We start from the raw sequence: 20904 nt of genomic DNA on the forward strand, positions 1-20904 counted from the left end.
TACATTCTCAAAAATGTAGGCTAATTTATCCAAACCTTTTATTAGCACTGGATATTGTCAATATTTTAAATCTTTCTAGCTTTGCTTAAAGACCATGTTTTCCTATTTGTATTTATTGCATCACCAGAGAAAATGGTTGTTTTGCTTTGTTATTTAAGTTCTGTTGGAAACTGACTCCTGCTCACTTCTAGTCCTTGTTCTGGGGGGTTAATACTCTCTTGATTTAATGATTTTATGCCCTTTGTAAATTATATTAAAGTGTTATCCTACTAGGAATATCAGAGAAGATATAGGACCACCACTCATGTCTGTTATCCTAGCAGGCTGGAGGCTGAAACAGGAGAATAACAATTTCAAGGATAGCCTCAAGTAGTCAGCAAGTTCCAAGCCAGCCTGCATTGCCCAGTGAGATCTTGAGGAAAATAAAATAAAAATAAATAAAACCAATGTTTTGCTTTCAAAATTAAATTTAGCAACCCCCTGTCACATGTATAGTAAATATTTTTCCAGCTTTTTCTTCAATTCTGTTTCCTATGCCTTTTAACATAAACATCATTTGGATTTTTTTTTTCTCATTTAAGCTTTTTTTTTTTTTTTTTTTTTTTTTTTTTTTTTTTTTTGGTTTTTCGAGACAGGGTTTCTCTGTGTAGCCTTGGCTGTCCTGGAACTCACTCTGTAGACCAGGCTGGCCTCGAAATCAGAAATCCGCCTGCCTCTGCCTCCCAAGTGCTGGGATTAAAGGTGTGCGCCCAGCGTCATTTGGATTTTTAATGCTTATATCTATAAGCATTTTTCTTTATGGTTCTATGATGTATTAGAAAGGCTTTCAGACTCAGAGGAAGAACAACAATATCAACCAACCAGAGCCCCCAGAGCTCCCAGGTACTAAGCCACCAACCAAGGAGTATACATGGCTCCAGCTTTATATGTAGCAGAGGATGGCCTTGTCATGCATCAATGGGAGGAGAGGTCCTTGGTCCTATGAAGGCCCCATAGATGCCCCAGTGTAGGGGAATTGAGGGTGGGGAGGTGGGAGTGGGTGGGTGGGTGGAGGATCACACTCATAGAAGCAGGGAGAGGGGGGATGGGATAGGGGATTTCCAGGAGGGGGTAAAACTGGGAAAAGGGATAACATTTGAAATGTAAATAAAATATCCAATAACAATTTTAAAAAAAAAAGGCTTTAAGAACCCGAAGTTCATGGCAAATGCCTATACATTCATTATTCTGCTTCACGATTTTACATTCAGCATTTGAGTGATCTGTAATCTATTCTGGTCTAGGGAACTACATGGAAAGCCTAGTCCTACCTTGTGATTTTGACTACAGTTATTCCAATATCAGTTACTTTAAAAGTCCATTTGTTCCACTCACTGAGGTACCACCTGCAGCCCTGAACTATTCCTTGCATTTGTACTTGGGGCAGCCTATCTTGCTCCAGGGCTGGTGAGCAGTGTCACGCCACTGTAATCACTGTTACTTTGTAGTGGAACTAAGGACTGTAACTAACACAAGTGCACAGATTCCACAGGCATCAGAACCTGGCCTCTCTTTTCTACCTATGCAACCTTGGATAGCTACTTCCGTTACTTATCTGTGAATGGCTGCAGTGCCCTTATCTGTTTCATAGACTTGCAGTGAGATTTGCTCCTGCCTGTAAAACATTCCTGAAGCAGTAACATACCACATCACATCACTCCACTGCAGTATCCAGCAGGACTGCTTCACAGCCTCTTCTTTGTCCCCATTTTGTTGATTGTTCTCTTTTCCCAACTGAGCTCTAAAATCACCATGTCAATTTACAAAGAAAATTCTATTTGGAATTTGATGATGATTATGCTGGAAATGCACAGAGGATTTGGTTAGGTTACAGCTTCCTTTTCTTATCCAAGAATAAAGCTTGTGTCCTAATAGAGTCAAAGTCCTCAGTTCCTCCAATCAAAAATAAAAGGGTCCCCAGTATGGTGTAAGTTTTTTTTTGGGGGGGGGATTTGGACCCTCTCTCGGGGCTTTTAGTACCATTAATAAAAATAAATAAATAAATAAATAGTCACTTAGAAAGAAGCTTAAGAACAGTTTCATTTGAGTTAAAAAAAAACATAACAAGTAGGCTATAAATACAAACAGCTGCTTTGGAACAAGAAGATAGAGAAGAGGAAAAGAGAAAGCCATGTTATTTGTAAGAGAACAAATAGTGGACAAACAGCGACACAGCAAGGGGTTAAAGCACGCCCCAGCTTTGGCCAGTATCCAAGAGAAAGAGAAAGAAAGAAGAAATTATGGAAATGAGGTTTTCTGAGTTCTAACTCAGTAAAGCAAACCTTAGCAGACCACATGGCACAGCTATGACTCCCCAAGCAACTCCCAAAGAAGGCTCTCTAAAAAGGACAAGTGTAGTATCTCACTAACGTCTCTAATCATTCCTCCAATTTCCTTAGCATGCCTTATAGTGAACTGGCCTTCCTGAGAGGTGGGCTCTACTAGGCAACTGACTGGGACAGACCCTGGATCGATTCTCCTGCTTTGGATAGCTTGGGATGGTAGATCTCCACCCAAAGGCAGAGGTAGATTTCATTCTTTTACCAAAAAGAAATAGCTTTCACTTAATGGACCTCAAAAAGCCCGGAACAAGACTACTATAACAGTGAATTTATATTTCCAGATATTTATGATTGCCTTATTGATGAGAAGAGGATTTATCATCCACATTACTGACAATAACACTGTGAGTTTGTTGTGTTTATCTCATGACTAGCTCATTGTGGGAAACTTCTATGTAACTGTTGTCTTTACTTTCGATTTTTCTAACACAACCGTATCCCTGCAAACTGCTATTGTTTTCCTCCTGGTTTCCAGCTTAAACCCATTACACATGCCAAGACACAGGTTCAATAACTTAGACTTTATTGTCTTCTTCTTTCTCTTGCCTAATTGCATCTAGCACTTTCCAAACTGGCCTCCTAGTCTGATCTCTAACTTGAATGGGAATATCTAAGAATGGGAAGCCTCGTGGTTTGGGGGTCTGGTTTTTGCTTTTCTGCCTTTCAGAGACACTTTTGCAGAGCCTGGGCGCCCTCCTGGAGCAGGCGGCTCTGCACCGGAGGGCCGAAGTTTCTCCCTGCGTTTCCGCTTGAACAGCGTCCAAGTCTCGCCTTTAAAATGCCAGGACGGCCTCAGCTCTGCTCACAGCCGCTCTTAGCGGCTGCCCGGGGCTCACCGCGCCGCCGCCGGGCGCTGACTCAGCCGCAGTCCGGCTGCTCCAAGTCGGACCTGGGGAGCGCGCGCCCGGAGCCTGCCTGGAGCCACCGGGGAAGCACCGCAGCGCTTGAGCCACCGGCTTCCGGAGCTGGGGGGCTGGCCCGTTTAGGTCCCGGAGCGCATCGGACTCGCTTGGCCAGGTAAGACTGCAGGAGCATCACCGGGAGCATCCTTCCAGCGGGGTGGGGGCGCAGCACCGTTCCCCCCTGAGGGTGATCGTCCCAGGTAGCAGGAGCGGGATCTGCAAAAGCAGCGGGCCTGGCCTGGACAAGCCTTGGCCACTAGGAGACCTGAGAGGACTTGACACTAGGACCCCTTGGCAGCCCAGTGCCTAATACCTTAGCTGTTAACCAGGAGGGCCAGTTCTGAGAGGCCGGTAAATGAAGCGCTTGGGATGGAAATGGCACAAGGCTATGCTTTGCAGCAAACAGCTGCCTTGGGGTACTCGGGTCTCAACACCCAGGAGCTGCTAAATCTGGGTTCAGATTCATTACTTTCCCTTGGGAGAGCCTCCTCCATTGACCTTTAAGGAATTCAAAAGAGTGGGTGTTGAAACTGAATCAAAGTTACCAATTCCCTCTTGTCAAGTTCAGGGCCGCAAATACCATGTGCTTGTGACTGTCAGCAACAGAGACATTCTCATCAGTGTAGTTGATGAAGGTCATGATTGATGGGACTTCTGGGGAAAGTTCTGTCGGTGGAAGTCTTTCTAAAGAAATGTCAAGTCTCAGTAGGATTTTTGTCCTGATCTCTGTGAAAAGCCTAACTCAAGTTTTCAATATTTGTCCCCACATCAGTGTTCCCGGCGACTCTGTGAAAACTGTGTTATCGTGCTAAATTTGATAATAGTCTTTTTGCCCAAGGGGAAAGTTCTGGAATGGGAAGTCTCTGTCTAAGGTTATGAATCTTCTCACTGGCTGCACTCATGTCACAGTGATCTCTCAAGACATGACTATATATCCAGAAACGAAGCCTCACTCATCCCTGCTGCCTTCCTGGGAGAGGTTCCCTTGTAACCACTTCTGCACCAGCTTGGAGGTTCTACCCCCACATCCTCTGGGATTTCCCTGACCTCCTAAATCCCAGCCAGAGGATCTAAGCTTTTGGCCCGACACTATAATCTCTGCAATCTTGCTACACCCCTGCCCGCCCAAGTATGTTGTCCAGCATCACGGTCCCTGGGTTTCCCTTACCCTCTGCAAGCTGTTTCCTGAGCAGGGCTGTAACAATCGGATTCGTTACAATTCATGGTCTTCTGCAAAGTAGGTTTAGGCAATCATAAAGCCGAACACCAAGACTTCGGGTGTGACTTGCAAATTGGACTTTGGTAAAGGTTATATTTTTGGAGGTAGCTCACAGTATCAGTATTGCACCAGCTTTGAGAACACATGAGGGTGTGCAAGCAAACCCCCACTTTAAGAAAGTACTCTGAAGCGAACGGCCTTACATTTGCCCAAGCAAGGGACTGCGAGGAAGCTAGTCACGTATTCTATGTACCTTTGCATTAAGATACGCTGGTTCCAAGGGATTAATTCCCTAATCACTTTTCCTATAATGCCATTTATTATTTCTGAGGAAAATGCAGGTAATGAATGCATGAGCTATGGTTCTGAATTCACCTACATGTGGAAAAATTATAGCAACTTTTAGGATGTTACAGGAAAAAAATGTAAGTCTGATATAAACAAGGATAGAGTGGAAAAGGGATATGTATGCATTGGTGAAAAGCACCCATGTATGTGCCTGAAAAAAATAACTAGAAATTCAACGGCTGCTTACTGTGATTTAGCAAACTGTGTATCTTTCCAGCCTGTTTCCTTACCGGGTTAATGAAAGATGCAATCATCCTGAATATATTGCCTCACTAGTTAATCTTTCTTTGACAAATATTTACACTACAAGGGCTCGATCTCACAGCATAGTCTCAAAATCGGCATCCCTGTGGCAGTCTACATACAGTATGGCTCAAATTCAACACTATTTCCAAGACTTAAATGGAAACTGAAATGACATCAAGGAAAATGTCCTTACATTATCCTGCCTGGCCACAGTAGAAGGAACACTGTTTATAAAGCTGACAGGGTTCCAAGTCTCTGAGGTTAATGCTTCTAATAAGTTCAAATGTGAAAAAAAAAAAAAAAAAGCATACTGGCTCTGAATTTGGGCATCGAAGGTTCTGGAGTTACTCCACATTTCTGAGTGTTTAAAGTGGCTGAAGTTTGTTCTTGGAAGTGACATGTTTTAGCATTTGCTTTGGAAGGAAATATTCCTAATGTGCCATTCTTACCTACTCCCATCAGAGAGTTGGCAAATGGGAATCTGTGTTTCTTGCTGACTCAGGATGGGTGCTGTGAAAAGTCAGTTATCCTGGACTCCTTAGAGGAAAGGCTCATGGGTATGTGTATGAGGGAGTCTGGTCAGAGTTTAGTCCTGGCTCTATAACTAATCAGATGACATTAAGCAAGTGACCTTTCTGGTTCCCTTATTTATTAAGCCCCAGAATAATCAATACCAAGTCAGTTGCTCTTATTAAGTATCTGTCATATGTTAAGTATTTTGTATGTGCATTCATATAACTTTCACAGTAACATTTTATGTATGTATATGAGTAGTGGAGTCTATGTGTGTATATGTTCATGCATGTACAAGAATGCATATGGGTAGTGGGGTGCATGTGGAGTTCAGAATTCTACATTGTCTTCCTCAACCATTCTTTACCTCATTCATTAAAAGAGGATCTCTCACATGATACTTCTAGACCAGATGGCCAGGGCGACCCAGAGACACTCCTGTCTCTGCCTTCCATACTAGGATTACAGGCATGAGCCACTATGCCCAGCTTTTACATGGGTTTTTATGTTTTAAGCAGACACCAAGCTATCTCCCCAGCCCTCAGGATCACATTTTTATCTTCATTTTCTCATGAGGAAACAGATAATTAGAGGAACTATCTCAATTAATCAAGGTTGATTGAGGATGAGAGAACTTGGGTTGCAAAGTGGTATGAAGACATTTGAAGATGACACCCTTCTTCCCTGAGCTGTACTCATTGCCTGAAGTTGCTTAAAGAAAAAAAAAATATCTCTGATAGGTAACACTCAAAAATCATGGAGTTGCATTTCATGCTGATAACCGCTTCTACTTTCTGAAGACTCCATTGTATGAAGTCTTTTTTCATGTTTGGTGCCAATGGATAGAACCTTTTCTTATTGGTCACAACTTACCTAATATTCCCTGGAAGTTCCTCTCTGCCTCTAGGACTCAGTCTCTATAGGGAAATACTGCCTTCCTTGCTGGGGTGATGTAGGAACTGGAACTGGAATTGGAATTGGTACTTTATGTGAATAAGCCAAGAGCATGACAGGAGATTGACACACAGTGCTTAGAACCAATTCTTCCTGGTCGGTCCCTCCTATAGTCTGATCCTGTGTTTTCACAGACTTCTGTGGTAGACATTCCCTAAAGGACCCCTTGATGTGTTCCCTTGATTACATTGTCTTGAGCCATTCCAGGTAAAAGTGTCCTTGAGAAAGTCATTCCTAAAGTAATGTAGAGAGGTGGTGGTGTCACAGAGTAGAAGAACTAGGGTTGGGAGACTTACTCTCGAATCCCCCTAGAGCCATGGACTTATTATTATTATTTTTTTTTATTGAGCCATGGACTTATAAGGGATCACCATAGCCACAGACACTCTACACAAATGAGCATCCACCAGAGATCATGCAACCTTTACCTGCATCCTCACTTATAGTATCTTACCTGTTCCTTGCCCAGGACTGCTTTTGAACTTCACCCTAGGGTGGAGAACAGAAGAAGCCCTGAGTGAGTGAATCCCTGTGAATGTGATATTGACATAGGCAGGGTATCAGACCCATGGGAAAATGTCAAATCTTCCCAGCAACAAAGGTGAGGCTTATAGGGAAATGGCAAAGCTTTCCTCAGACGTGGATGCCGATATTGAGTGCAGAAGACAGACTCAATGGCTTCCCCCACTGCCCCACCCTGCCCGGATATTTATAGCCTGAAGACTGCTTTGCTACAGAAACTACTTCTACCAAGATTAGTTAAACCAGTCTCCTTGATCCAACTGTATACCATAAACCCTGCCTCCATGTCAAACTCTGCACAATAAGCATGCTGCACTTCTGTAGTGCTGCAGTTTCTCTAGCAGAGAGCTGAGACCACCTCTTCCGTGATCCCAGTTTTCTGTCTACGTGTCTACTTGTCTTTCTTTTCTTCATCCCCTTGCCAATCCACTTAGGTCCATTCCTGGAGCAATGCTAGACAAGGTACCCCAGGACTAGATTAAGAGTGGGGCAAGAGCCTCCCTGGGCCACTCCTCAAGGCCTAGCCCCAACCTTGGCATTTAAGAGTTTTTAGAATTTTAAAAGGTCTTTGTTTTGCTCTTAACTGACTCATAATAGTTACACATATTTATAGAAAGACTGAAATGTCTCACTTGGCAAGGACAGGCCCAGGCAGAGGAATGAAGTAAAAAGGCACTTAGCCACTTAGACTTGAACTTCTTAGATGTTTCTACTGAAACCTACTAGTGACAGGAGATATGACCCTGGGTAGTCAGCAAATGGCCCCAACAACATTTTGCTTTCATATAGAGTTTTTGCTCTGACCTTTAGGGAGTTTCATATTCTGTTTCTAAAAGATCTGACTTCTAGTAGTTGGCCCCATTAGAATCCCAAGGACTTCTTTGCCCTTGGGACAGAATGATGGGAAGGGACCCTGAGGTGCCCCCAGAGGTTGGAACAGGTTAGAAATGCAATAATTGTGCTGCCGCTTCTACAATCCAGCCTGCAAGAGTCAAGGTGAATGAAGTCCAATGACCTTTCCTTAGACATGAATTTTCATGCTCTGTGGGCATGATGGCATGTGTTTGTCATCTGGAGATTGACAACTACCAAATGACCTGATACTACATATAATCATCATACCTCTTTCTTGTTGGTAATTCAGGTTCTCCTTAGCTCAAATGGAACTTTTTATATTCTACAAGACTGTAAATAAATGCTTCATGTTTGTTATACCTCCATATGTCTAGAGCCGGTGTTACTAATTGATCATAGTACTGAATGAGGCCTTGAAATCCTCAAGAGTTGCCTAGAGTTGGCTTGAGAAATGATCCCTAGATGGGTACCATGATTGATGGGAAGCAGTCAGAAGTTTCCAGCCAGGGGAGCAATATGAAGGTGAAACTTCTGAAAGCATTGGCCCTTCCTTCCCAACATCCTTGCTTCTCCCAAGCCAAATGAGCATCTTACAAAATGTGCCCCTATATAGTCCACCATGTCCATGTGACCTGAGACAGACACACCCACTATAGAGTATTTGATGATCTTCTGCTTGGATTGATAGGGGTGTGTCGGTGTCCACCCTGGACTGTCTATGTTAAATTATGTGTTATCTATATATCTAAGACACCAGAGAGAATGAGACTTAAGGCTTGGAATGTTTGCACTCTGAGAAGGCAGACAGCATACTGGCATAGCAAGGAGGCTTTGTGCATGAGAATAGGGACCTCTGGGATTCTGAAGGGCTAGGTAGACCTGCCAGCCAGACCCTCATTAACAGCATGGCCTTCATCTTCCAAGATGACCCCATGCCTGGAAAACAGCATTGCCCTCTCTTATTAACTGAAGTCTCAGAGGGGCCCTTGTCTTCACTGGGCCAATTGATTTGACAAATAGATATTCTGGGCCAAACTCCCAGGAAAGGAGTTCCATTCCACTGGTATCAACTCTATAGCAGAATTGTTCAGTCACCAGCAAAGTGTGTGTCCCCTTCCCTGTGTCCCAGTTACAATATTAACATATTCATTCTCAGCTCTGCAGAAGAATGGAGGGAAGCTGCCACTTTTAGCAAGCAGAGCAATGAAAGTCATGCTCTCCCCGGCAGCCACATATTCAAGTGAACAAGGACATCATCGTTAATCAATATACATGCCCACTGAAATCCAGCACTCTGAGAATTCATTTTCTTCTTCAGCGATTTCCCTGATAGCTGAGATTTTTATCTGAGAAAGATACAGGATTTCCCACTCTTGTTGAAGAGGAAGGATTTGAGTCCTGCTACTCTGCCACTCTCCCTAGGTCCCTTTACTTCACAATTGGAAGTGGGCATTCCAACCTGTGGTGCCAAGGAGGGGATTTTTGCCTCCTTTAGAAATCACCAGCCAAAAGCTTTACCCCCAACTTAACCCTCAACAAGAAGCATGCCTCTGAAAGGCCCTCAGAAGTTTCAACCGGGTACAGGGGTCTGAGAGAGCTTCCTTATATGGACATTGTTCTAAGATATTGTAAAGATGGTAAGAAAAAAGATCTAGTTGCCAAGACCCATTTGGCATATTGACCCATTTCAGAACCATATGAGTAATTATCCTGGAGATGCACAGGAGCCTCTGTTGTCAAACTCCCCTGACATGGCTTTAGATCCTAACTCCATGTTCCGGTGAATGAGCACATAATACCCCCCCTGCTGCTAGGAGCTCCCTCTTCTCCAGGATGAAATAGAGGCAGGAATATGGTTTCCTAAACCTTAAGAGCAGCTTAGAGAGAACTAATCCAGCATCATGCTTACCTCACAGTAGTCGTAGGGAAATGTGTTTGGCAAACTATCCTAATTATAAGAGTGCACCTTATCATGCAGAAACAGGAGAGTGACACCTAAATAATCACACAGAAGGCTCATTGTAAACTTCATTCAGGACCTAATCCAGATCTCCCTAGGACAGAAAATCCTGGTGTAGTATCAACAATGAACATTTTGAACAAACTGATAGAACTTTCAAGCCTCAGGTATGAGGGTCACTGACTGGGCTTGGGCACATGCATCACTGTTTCACACTTGCTTGACCTAAACTCCATATCATCCAATATCTATAGCTCAACATCTTATAGAAAAGCAAGTGTCCTCTTTCCTCTTATGAATACACACATCCATGTTAGCTCCAACAGGAGACTTTGAAAGGGCATTTGCTAATTTTCTGCTTTCCACAAAAGCCATGACACCATCAGTTGTCAACTGTGACCATATCCAGGGCTTCTCAGTCCAGCTGATGCAGCCTCAATTTTCATTGCTCCTGCCTAGAAAATCATAGGATGAAGACAAGACATGGATCTGGAGAGAAACCACAGGGCTGCTAACTTAGATGCCATTGTCTCTTTTAACAGTTGCCACTGTGTAGTAAAACCCAGGACTGCTCCAATTTCAATAAGTAGAGAGGGAGTCTGTCTTTATTTTAGGACTGGTGTGTGTGTGTGTGTGTGTGTGTGTGTGTGTGTGTGTTTCCATCTTTATGTAAAATGAAGTTTGAAGTTATAGACATGTTCCTTTAGGGGAACAAGAACTTGCATAGTTGCATCCTATGAATTCACAGTAAGCATTTACTAGTTATATTTTGTGGTTGTTGTAGTTTGTTGATGGTGCTGGGAGCTGAGCACAGTCTTATGAGGTTAAACGTATACTCTATCACTAAGTGCAAAATCAGTTACCCAATAGAAGACCCCTGACCAGTATCTTATTATTTCCTACTAAGGAATACTAAGTATTTCCAGTTTTTGCTACTTCTCTGTATCTTTGTGATGGTTTTATATTTAGAAAATAATGGGTTATAGGAAAAGGAAGCAAATGAAACTGTTCATAAGCACTGAGACCTATGCATCCTGTAACATAACCTGGAAAGGCTCTGGAGGCTCCTGGAGAAGGTTCTATATAGGAGGTGGGATATGGGCCACAGAGTCAGGCATAGTGTTTCAGATGGGGAGAGTAGGGGTAAAAAGGACTACGGCCAGTGTGACTTTTGTGCAGTCAGTTATCACGAGGTAAACCAGTCTATCCCCCTCCCTCAGACACTGAGAGGGCCTTGGAGGACACCTCAGTGGGCAAAAGCAATCAAAAATGATGTTATGTGACCTTCAGGGCTGAGGAAGCAAAGGCCATGACACTTTTTTCTGATCTATCTTGAGACAGTTGCTTTATGACATTTGATCTGTCATATCAACTGCCCTGGAGCCACCATGTGGGATCACATAAAGTTATACCTGAAGAACCCCAGGCTGTAGGTTTCCCAAGGCCAGGGACTGGGGCTGTGAGTAAAGGTCCCTCTCCAAGATGCCAACTACAACCACCACACGCCACATCACACAGTCCAGCCACCAGCAGAGTCCAGTCACCTCCTAAAGTCAAGATCATTCTCATTGTTATTTAAACATAACCAGGACAAACTCATTGGAAATTTTACTTATTTTAGACTTGAGGTAAACAGATTGTCAAGGGCAAGATGCTTGGTGAGGCTGCCTGGAGACAGAGTATAGAGGGCTTGGTGCTGTGGCATGGAGAAATGTCAGCTCCTGTGGAAGGAGTTTGATGACAGCTGGTAGGCATAGTCATCTCTGGAGGGTTCTTGCCACATTGCCACCGTGCCTGCACCTTCACTCTGACTTTCGGAGGTGAGCACTCTGGTCATCAGACGTAAGCATCCTAGAATCCTAGAGGGCAAACTGTAAAAGAGGTCATTCCAGCACTGTTTGCTGATCAGTTACGGGGCCATATCTTAAAACCCAAGGCTTGGTTCTATCCCCACTGCCTTACCCTGATATCTCTATTCCAGGTTAGGTAGAGGCTTCTGAGATACTAGTGGAATAGCATGTGAAAGTCTTGAAGTATCTGGCTGGCTTGGGAGATGCTTCCTTCCCTTTGGAAAAGACCCAGCTGACCCATGGCAACAGCATTGCCAGGAAATTTCCCAGAGAGCAATTTCTAATCATTTGTCTTTCCTTGGCTCCAGCCTCAGAGAGTGGCATCTGGGTTGCCCTCATGCCTGTAGTCGGAACTATTGACACCTTGGTCCCACCCATTAGATTTGGTGTGAGCCCATCTTCGCTGACTGGAAGGAAAAGCTACCACCAGAAGGTCAGTAGGGCAGTGCTTTACCAATCCTGAAACTAAGACCTCTCCAACTGTTGTGCACACGAGCAAGTGTCCCAGATTGCCTGAGCAGAGGCTTACCTGAGAAGCAGGTGACCATTGACCCAGCCTCTTTCAACCAACCTGGACTTGGTTTGTCAAGAGTGGTTACAAGAATCGCTGTAGCTCCTACTGACTCTGATCCATCCTGCTGCTGCCTGGAGCTTGGATATTACCTACGTCCTCTGGCTTCCATCTCAGCCTCAGAAGCTTGCTTGCTGAACTCAGGAGAAAGAAGGTGTTGGTAGAGGCTGAGCACAACTGCATTATGTTCAGCTAAAAGTAGGCAGGCATTTCAAGGACTCCTAGCAGGGAACTGTAATGAATAGATGCAGGATTGATTTTCCAATTTCCCACACCCTTGGTGACTAGGAGGTGGAGATAGGGATGAAAGAGGAGCAAGTAGCTAGGAGCAGACATAGGAACTTCAGAAGAGCCACACTAATTTACCCTTCGGACAGTCCTAAGTGCCAGGCTCCTCTAACAGCCACTACCCTGACCTAAACACTGACAACCAACTCTTTCCACTCAGATAAAACACTCATTATGTTACCTACTCCAACCAGGCTGTCAATCCCAGAGATGGAGTGTCAAGATTATTATTCATAAGAGATGAGAGGACTCACCAACTGGTTGTGGGGTGGGTGCAACCCCAAGCCTCCAGTCCCCAGCCCCAGTCCCCGACCTAATTCAGGACAGTTATCAACAGTACAAGAGGAGGGGATCTGTATCTAAATTTCATAGAAAAGCCGGGAAGAAAGATGAGAATAGCAAAGAACCCTACTGGGCTAGCTCCTGGAGAGTAACTCTGGCCAATTGTGGAAGGCATATATGCATCCTGGGTGTACCAGCCTGTGAAGATTCTGCCAGTGCAGTACTCAACCCCACCGCTCACCATTCACCCCAAGTGGTCGCCCATATCCTCCTTCTATCTTAGAGATTGTTCCAAAGTGACAGTTGGCAAATAGAATCTCCAGATGCCCCAGTACACACTGAAATAGCCATCATGTGATGGACACATTGAACCCCAGGTTCAGGGCCCATAGCTTGGGTTTGTCAACCTGGAATGGTTTATAACACCCCCCATTCTGCAGTCCATACAAGAGCCCCTGGAGCACCTTCCACCAAGCCAACATCGACTGGCATCTGTCTGTTCTGAGTGTCAGGTTAGGGAAGACAACAGGCATACTTGGCATCACCTTCCTGAAGGAAGAGGATTCTGACAAGTGGCAGGTAGAAGCTACAGCTCATGCAGGTGTCCAGCAAATCTCATGAATCCAAGGTTCCTGAACTCTCAGGAAAGTAAAGGCTTTCATCCCAAGCTTGCTCCTTGAAATGCACATGTTCATGAGGTGGCAAAGTCAGATGTCTCTGGAAGTCAGGCAAGTGCTATGATGTCAGGAGCAGAAGAGTGTGAGGGACAGAGAATGGGGAACACTGGAGAACAGACCCACAGGCTGGTAGCTCAGTTTTGACATTGCATTTCTGCTCCAAACTGCAGCCCCGGCATAGCCAGACTATTTTCCAAAAGCAAAAACATCAAGTATCGTGTGCAATGATCCAATAGTCAGCACATTCAAATGAGAACATCATATAACTTTGTTCAGATCAACATGAAGAGACACCATGTTGTGCCCTTTGGTTTAGGTACTCAATGGAAATTGATTAGTGAGCTGAAGGTGCTGCAGACTTTTAAACTTGGTGATACTCCAGTACAGAAATATACAAACTCTCTCTTCTGTGTGGATGGGGACTCAAATGGAGCTTTAGGTTGGCTTCTCGTCCTTGTCTCACAGTGTCCAAATCCCGAAACCTTTCCATTAACCCCTACTCTCAGATAGATATGGAATACTTCAGAGATAAAAGCAGAAAAATAGTTAAAGGCCAGGCTGGGTTATTTAACAAGTTCTAAGCCAATCTAAGCTGCATGGCAAGAGCCTGCCTGACTTCAAAAGTGAAGGCCTGAGGATATAACTCAGTGGTGGAATGATTGCATAGCATGCATAAGGTCTTGGTTCAATCCATAGCACCAGGAGAGGGAAAAATAAAAGAAATAAAAATCCTCTTGCCCTGGTTCAGTGGACCTGCTTCCTCATTGTGGAACAGGGGGTGCTGTGTACTTCAGAGATTCTAAGTTGTCATCGCAGCCTGAAAGCACAATGAAGGACATCTAGGGTACAGGAGCTCCTTCTAGACAGCCTCTCAGAGTTGCTATCAAGCAGGTACAGGTGTACCTGTGTCTCTTTAGATGCCCCAGGTCTTCACAGCCTGCACAGCATGACATATGAATAGATGTAGTGATCAGCCGCTGTAAACCTCTGTTTCCTCATCTCCTTCCTGTCCTGCCTACCTCACCAGGGTAACACTGGAATGAAGAAGTGGGATATGGACATAATAGTGTTTCCAACAGGGGAGCCTGACAGAGGAAAGGGCATTCTGCGCATCTGCCTTCCTTGATCGTGGGAAGGGAAGACATTGACTTTGGCATTTCTGCTCCTCCTTCTCCAACCTGCTTTAGACAGACAGCCTGGAAGAGGCCTGGCCTTGTGTCGTTTTCAGAACGCACTGACCATCAGGACTCACAGATTTGGCTAACAGCATGTTACCATTGTGGTATAGTGGGTGGAAAGGGAAAGCCAACAACAGGCTCTTCTTCCAGACAAGGACACTCGGCATCAGCACCTATGACTCTACAGTTTATTCAACTCTGTCCAATGGGAGAGTGTAGAGAGGCAGAATGGCCTTATCCTGCATAGGTACAGAGAACCAACTTCTACCAAAGCAGAGAGGATGAAGTACAGGGTTGCTACCTCCATAGCTGCTAAAGCCTTTTCTTCTTTGAACATCGTAATTAACCCAAAAGGGAGTCTTCCATTTAGATTGGAAAGATTTCCTGAGGTCTTAAGGCAGAAGGGTCCATTGAGCAAGACCTAAAAGTGGGAAAACCCATATTGTGTTTAAGAATTTAGGGCATTAGAAAAGTAACCCGTGAGAAGGGTAAGGGAGGAGAGGAACGGGGCGGGGGGCAGAGGAAAGGCAGATCTTTGCACCTAGAGGCACACTGCTCTTCGGAAATTTGGATATGGAAAATTGGAAAGTGTTTTCTGCTGGCTCCCCCTATCTAAACCAAACTCATTCTCACAGAATGGGATCACTACTTAGTGGGAAGCTTCCTCCAGAGATGTCCTTCTGATGTTCCTCCTGCCCTGACTCAAGATTATCAGTTACCCCACAGGCATTTTCAGCCCCAGCCCCATCTCCTAGTCCTAGTCTCAGCTGATACTGGCTTCTGTCTCTTTTTTATATGAAGGATCACACAGCTCTCCTCTTAAGTCTTCTCTTGAAAGGTCTGGAGAGGGCAGTGTGTGGAAGATAAAGAGCAGAGCTCACAGCCAGGTTTAGGATTGGTGGATGAGTGACCATATCTTCAGAGTTTTGGCATCTTTTGGGGTACCACATATGTCTCTGTAGGATGAAAAGTCCTAGTGTACTACTTCAGGACCTGATAGAACAACATGAGAAAACAAGAAGCCAAGCTGTCCTGGGAGATACTCCAGGTCCCTAGAGACCCAAGAGCCTGGAAGGAGAGTCATACTGCTGCCCTGTTATCTCCAAGTGACAGGAACTTCTGTATATGCCTTTATTCATTGGATTTATTTTCACTTTAAGTGGCATTTGCTCCTGATTCTTATATCTTGAACAGAGTGTCTCCAATAAGCAGATGCATCTTCAAGAGCTCTTATCAATGAATCAGTTAGACAAATTAGCTTCTAATATCCTGTTCTCCTTAACAGCATGTCTGGAAAGTTCTCAGGACTTCCAGATGGTAGAAACTCAAGTTTACAGGATGGATTGGAACTGACTAAGCTGCTAAGAGCTAGGGTTTGGGGATGGGGTGGTGCTACCAGCAGTAATGAGATGGGTGTGCAAGTGAATAAGTAGTATAAGCTTTCATAGCAGTTTAATAGCAGACATGAGCCACATTCCCAAAGGGGATGATGATAAAGATTGCCAAACTAGAGAGTGAAAGAGGGGGAAAGGGGAGGGAAGAAAGGAGGGGGAGAGCAGGGAAAGAGAGGGAGAGGAGAGGGAGGAAGGGGGAAGAGAAGAAAAAGAGAGGAGGAAAGGAGGGAAGGAGGGAGAGAGAGAGGGAAGGAATGAAGGAAAGAAGAGAGATGAAGGAGGAAGGGAAGGAGAAAAGGAGGGTGGGAAAGAAAAGGAGAGAGGGAGAGGGAAGGAGGGGGGGAAAGAGAAGGAGAGAGAGTGAGAGAGAGGAAGGAGGACAAGGAGGAAGAGGAGGAGGAAGAAGAGGAGGAGGAAGAAGAGGAGAAGGAGAAGAAGGAGGAGGGGGAGGAGGAGGGGGAAGGAGGAAGGGATAGAAAAATAGAAACCTGATCTCCTTTAGACAGAAAGTACAGAAGCAGATGCAGGGTTTATGGCTCCTGAATTTTATGCAGTTTGGAAGTCTTGTAATAATGAAACAAAAGTAAGTACAAAAGCAAGTATTTGGAAGGAGAAAAGTCACAGAAAATTACAAATAATAAAATGGCTTGGTTTTGGCTTTGTTTGTAAAAGGAAAAATATATCAAAGACCTCACAAAATCTATGAAAAATGAACATCTTTTCTTATGGTTCATTATCTGTGTTGATGTGTCTGCATGTGCATGTGTCTACATGCATGACCAATGGAAGCCAGAAGAGGGTTTTAGATATCCTGGAACTAGAGTTACAGATGGTTGGGAGCTGCCTGATATGGGTTCTGAGAGCTGAACTTGGGGGCCTCTATAAACAGTATGCACCCTTAACCACTGAGCCTTCTCTCAAGCTCCTAAGAATCATTTTTAAACAGGTAACTGTTAAAGCTACTTCTGTGATATTTTCAGAATCTCATGCTCTATCAGCTGAGCTAGCCAGATACTTCACTTCCATGACATTGTAGAACATATTTTGGCTGATCTTTGATCTACTATTGACATCTTAATTACATTTATATAGTCATTTCTATAGAAAATACAAATATTGCCAGTCTTCTTACACAATTGATCATAATTTATTGACTAGGCTCACAAAGAAATTAAGTTCATAACTTACATTGTCATGGGATGTCTGTGATGAAATCCTGTCAATGCTCTCTCATGATCAGACTGGCAGCCTTTGAGACATTTCCAATTTTCTCAGGCACGATGAATCTTAACGACTCTATGAATTGATGACATTCATTTGCCAGTTGTCTGCAGTGTCCATGCCACTGTGAGACCGGATGAACTGCCTCTTGTCTTCCTGGAAGTTAGTATTTCATATTGAAATAACACGAAGTTAATAAAAGTTTCACAGATGATTGAGCCACTTCAGTTCAAGGAAGAAGAGCAAGAAGAGGCAACAAGTTCAAGTGGGGCATCCCAGCAAGCACGAGGAGTAAGTGGGAGGAAGGAAATTCATGGGGATATGTGAAGGGCAGAAAACAACATTAGACACTGGCAGGTCTCTAAGCACAAACTAGCCTGCATTTAATTAAGGAATCAGGGCCTGTCGATAAGTTTCTGAGCATACAACAGCAAAGAGAATGTGTTCCTAAAATAGTTAACTAGCAGAAAATCCAGAGCTCAAGTGCTCCTCACCATCAAATACCCTATGAAACCTTGTTACAAATGAGCTCATTATGCAAAAGCCATCTTGGACTAAATAAATATATGTCATTAAATCCACGTGATGTCAGCCCCAGTTCAGCCTCTCTATACCCCGATTCCCCAAACGCAGATTCTCAAGGATCTGCAGATACAAGCCCAGAGTCAGAGTGCTGCCATATTGGCTGTGGTTCTCAAACTGCAGCCACTGTACTTAATTTCTGGAAATCTTGCTAAAATAGGGGACCATATAAACACACTCTTTCAGTGTATGCCTTCTAAGAGTTTAGAGAGGCTCATGCAAGTAGGGGGTTGGATCTTAAGCCACACTACCTTACTATGTGCCTTTTTAGTGAGACCCACAAAGGCAGGCTTCTGGAGAAAATAGAAACAAAGACAGGCCTACAGACTCTGGCTGGCAATGAGGATAGACCAGGAATAAGACTGGTATGAAAAATCAGCATACTGAGGAACAGTGGGGCAGGGCAGTGGCCTGCAGGGCGCTTCACACAGATCAGGAGTCAGAAGCCAGAGAGCCTGAACTTGGCTCTGTGAAGCAAGCTGCTGGTTGAGATGCTTTGTCTGATAGTGGATGTAGGAGAAAGAAACGGGTGGTAAAAGACTGAAGAAAATAAGCTAGATACAGAGGACTCTAGACTCAGAAACCTAGAACATAAGAACTTAGTAGAGCAGATCCAGAAAGCATAGCACAGGGCTGAGACAGCCATGTCGAAGGTAAGTGAGGGAGAAAGGAGGACCCTCAGCAACTTGCCTGGCATCTCTATCTGATCAGAGTGCCAACTTATGACTTGGAAGACAAAAAAGATATGCTCACTCATTTAGGAAATGCTTATTGTAAAAGAGCTAAATTGGATCTCTTGGAACCTCTAAGAGGAATTGACATAATGTTCTTTAATGGGCCAGAATGAAAATACTTCAAAACTTGTCTCCCCTTTGGTCTTTCACAGCTATTCATCAGTTGACAGAGCAACCACGGATGCTTGTAGGTCAAGATGTATGGCTATATCCAACTACCCATGAACGTAGAAATGGAATTTTTGTAAGACTCATACATTTCATGGATTTTCACTGGTTTCTAACCATTTTAAGATCCAGACACTGTTCCTACATCCTGGACTGTAAAGCAGATTTGACCATGGGTTGTCATCTGCTCCCTGTCATATACCATGCTGTGGGAATCCCTAGTGCAGAGGTGTGATCTCAATGCCCTACTCTGTGGGAAGCAACGCTCAGGGGGCATCGAGTATACATGCTGTTATAGGACATGTTATGTAACAATCTAAACCTGTGGACTTCTGGGCAGCTCCGGACAAAAGTGGGCTGCTGCCTGAGTGCCTGAGTGTGCAGTGCTGTGTTTGCTCTGAGCCAGGTACACAGCCACTGGCCTGACAGGCATCAGCCTAGCTTGGTCCTCACCACCACCTTGTGAGCACATTATCATCTATCCCATTTATCAGAAGAGCAAGCTGAGGTTCAAAGGGATAAAGATACACTCCAGACTGCCCAGTTGGCAAGGAACAGAGCCATACATGAGCCAGTTGAGAAGAGGAGGTAAGACATTCATACTTTGTTGAGAAGTCAGGGGAAAGGTTTCCTGTCTTAACCATGCAGTGAGGACTTTACAGAGCCATGACAATATCCAGGAACACTCCAGTGTGGTTGAGCCTCCTCAAGAGAGAAGCCAGGCTGAAAATGGAAATTGGGACTTGATTTCCCCTGAAGCTTTCAGCAGTCTTGTTAGGCCACTCCCAGCATGCCTTCTGCCCCAGTCCGTCAAACCCACAATTAGGCTATGCAAATGAGTGTGATTTAGGGTGAGTTTCTTGTGTGATTCTGAACTAAGCAGGCCAGTGTGCTGACAAGTGTCTCCACCAGGGCCCAGGTATATGATGGTTCTTGGCTCAGGGTACATCATTCCTGTACCTTGCCCATAGTTTGACTGAGATGGCACTTTGCATACTGAAAGGAAGAAATTTGTTTTCGAGGGTTATAGGTCTTGGTAAACCTTCTGGGTCCTTGCTAGAGTCTAATAGGGTAAGAGCAGAGGAGACCCATATACTGGCTTCTCCATCTACTTAGCTTAGGAGAGATACCTTATGCCTGCACAGCCCAGCCAATTCTAGAGTTCCCCCCTCCCCATCCCTGCTTCCTCCAGCCGAAATCCAAGAGCAGCTGAGAACACAGAAAGAAGATCCCCAGATGAATAGCACAGAGAAATTATAGAGTCTATCTGAAGTCACACAGCCACTGAAGGACAGAGCTCAAACACTGAGGACAGGCCCCCATCTAAGGCTCTCAGCATCTCCCTGTGGTTCCCTCTTGGGCCATGGCTAAGAAGTAAGGAAAGGACCTTAGCAGATGTGTGTTCAAAAATTGCTAGAACAAAAGTGTACTATGGAGTACTGAGGAGCAGCCTTGGCAGCCTGTGACACAGTGACATTTTGACATTAGTGATTTTCCAAAGCATCAGAGGATGCAATGGTGGTGTTTATTTTTCCATAATTTGCATAAGTCGTGGCTCCATCTCTCTGTGTCCCTGACTCTACTCCTGCCCTAATTCTCTGTCTAACACCCTTGACTCTAACTGTCCCGCTGACTTAATGCATTTCTTAGATTAAGACAACACACTAGTAATGATTTGCTTTCAACATTTCATCTTAAATGCCCTCATCTCAGAGGAGCAGCCTACAAAATGTCAGTTTTCCATAATCCTTATATTTCCCCAAACCTCCCCACATGAGGTGTGCAGTGCACTCTAATGAGGGGGATATTTTCTTTGTTTTTTGGCTTCTGCCTTGAATACAAGGATCCCGTCCCTCACTACAACACACCTGATCTGCCCACATGACTCAGGCTCACTCAGCTTGTCCCCAGGAAGACCACCCCTGTTCTGAAGATCCATTTTTCTCTGGTCATGTGGACAGAGAAGGCAGCAAGGAGCTGTGATGGTCATTTCATTCCTGGCCACTTAGAAGCCATGAACAAGCCCTGTGGGTTCTGAAGGGCTACGGGTATCCAGTGT

The 20904-nt window shown here is 44.4% G+C and overlaps 1 protein-coding gene and 1 long non-coding RNA gene across 3 annotated transcripts in view; one reads left to right on the forward strand and one right to left on the reverse strand.

Moving 5' to 3' along the window:
• The first annotated feature begins 3172 nt into the window (after window positions 1–3172).
• Ctxnd1 (cortexin domain containing 1) overlaps window positions 3173–20904 on the forward strand; it is a 48547-nt gene continuing 30815 nt past the window's right edge. Inside the window, exon 1 of the mRNA XM_031387233.1 lies at window positions 3173–3398. The gene's annotated coding sequence lies outside the window, so the exon portion shown is untranslated. The remainder of the gene's footprint in view (window positions 3399–20904) is intronic.
• On the reverse strand, window positions 11496–13193 carry LOC116102526. Of its 2 annotated transcripts, XR_004123213.1 has the most exons (4): window positions 13133–13193; window positions 12280–12455; window positions 11863–11965; window positions 11496–11771 (listed from the first exon to the last, which is right to left on the reverse strand). It is a non-coding gene; the product is annotated as an uncharacterized LOC116102526 (long non-coding RNA). The 2 variants fall into 2 exon arrangements; XR_004123212.1 differs by lacking the exon at window positions 11863–11965.

Source organism: Mastomys coucha, unplaced genomic scaffold (assembly GCF_008632895.1).
Source record: "Mastomys coucha isolate ucsf_1 unplaced genomic scaffold, UCSF_Mcou_1 pScaffold21, whole genome shotgun sequence".
In the NCBI taxonomy this organism is placed as follows: Eukaryota; Metazoa; Chordata; class Mammalia; order Rodentia; family Muridae; genus Mastomys; species Mastomys coucha.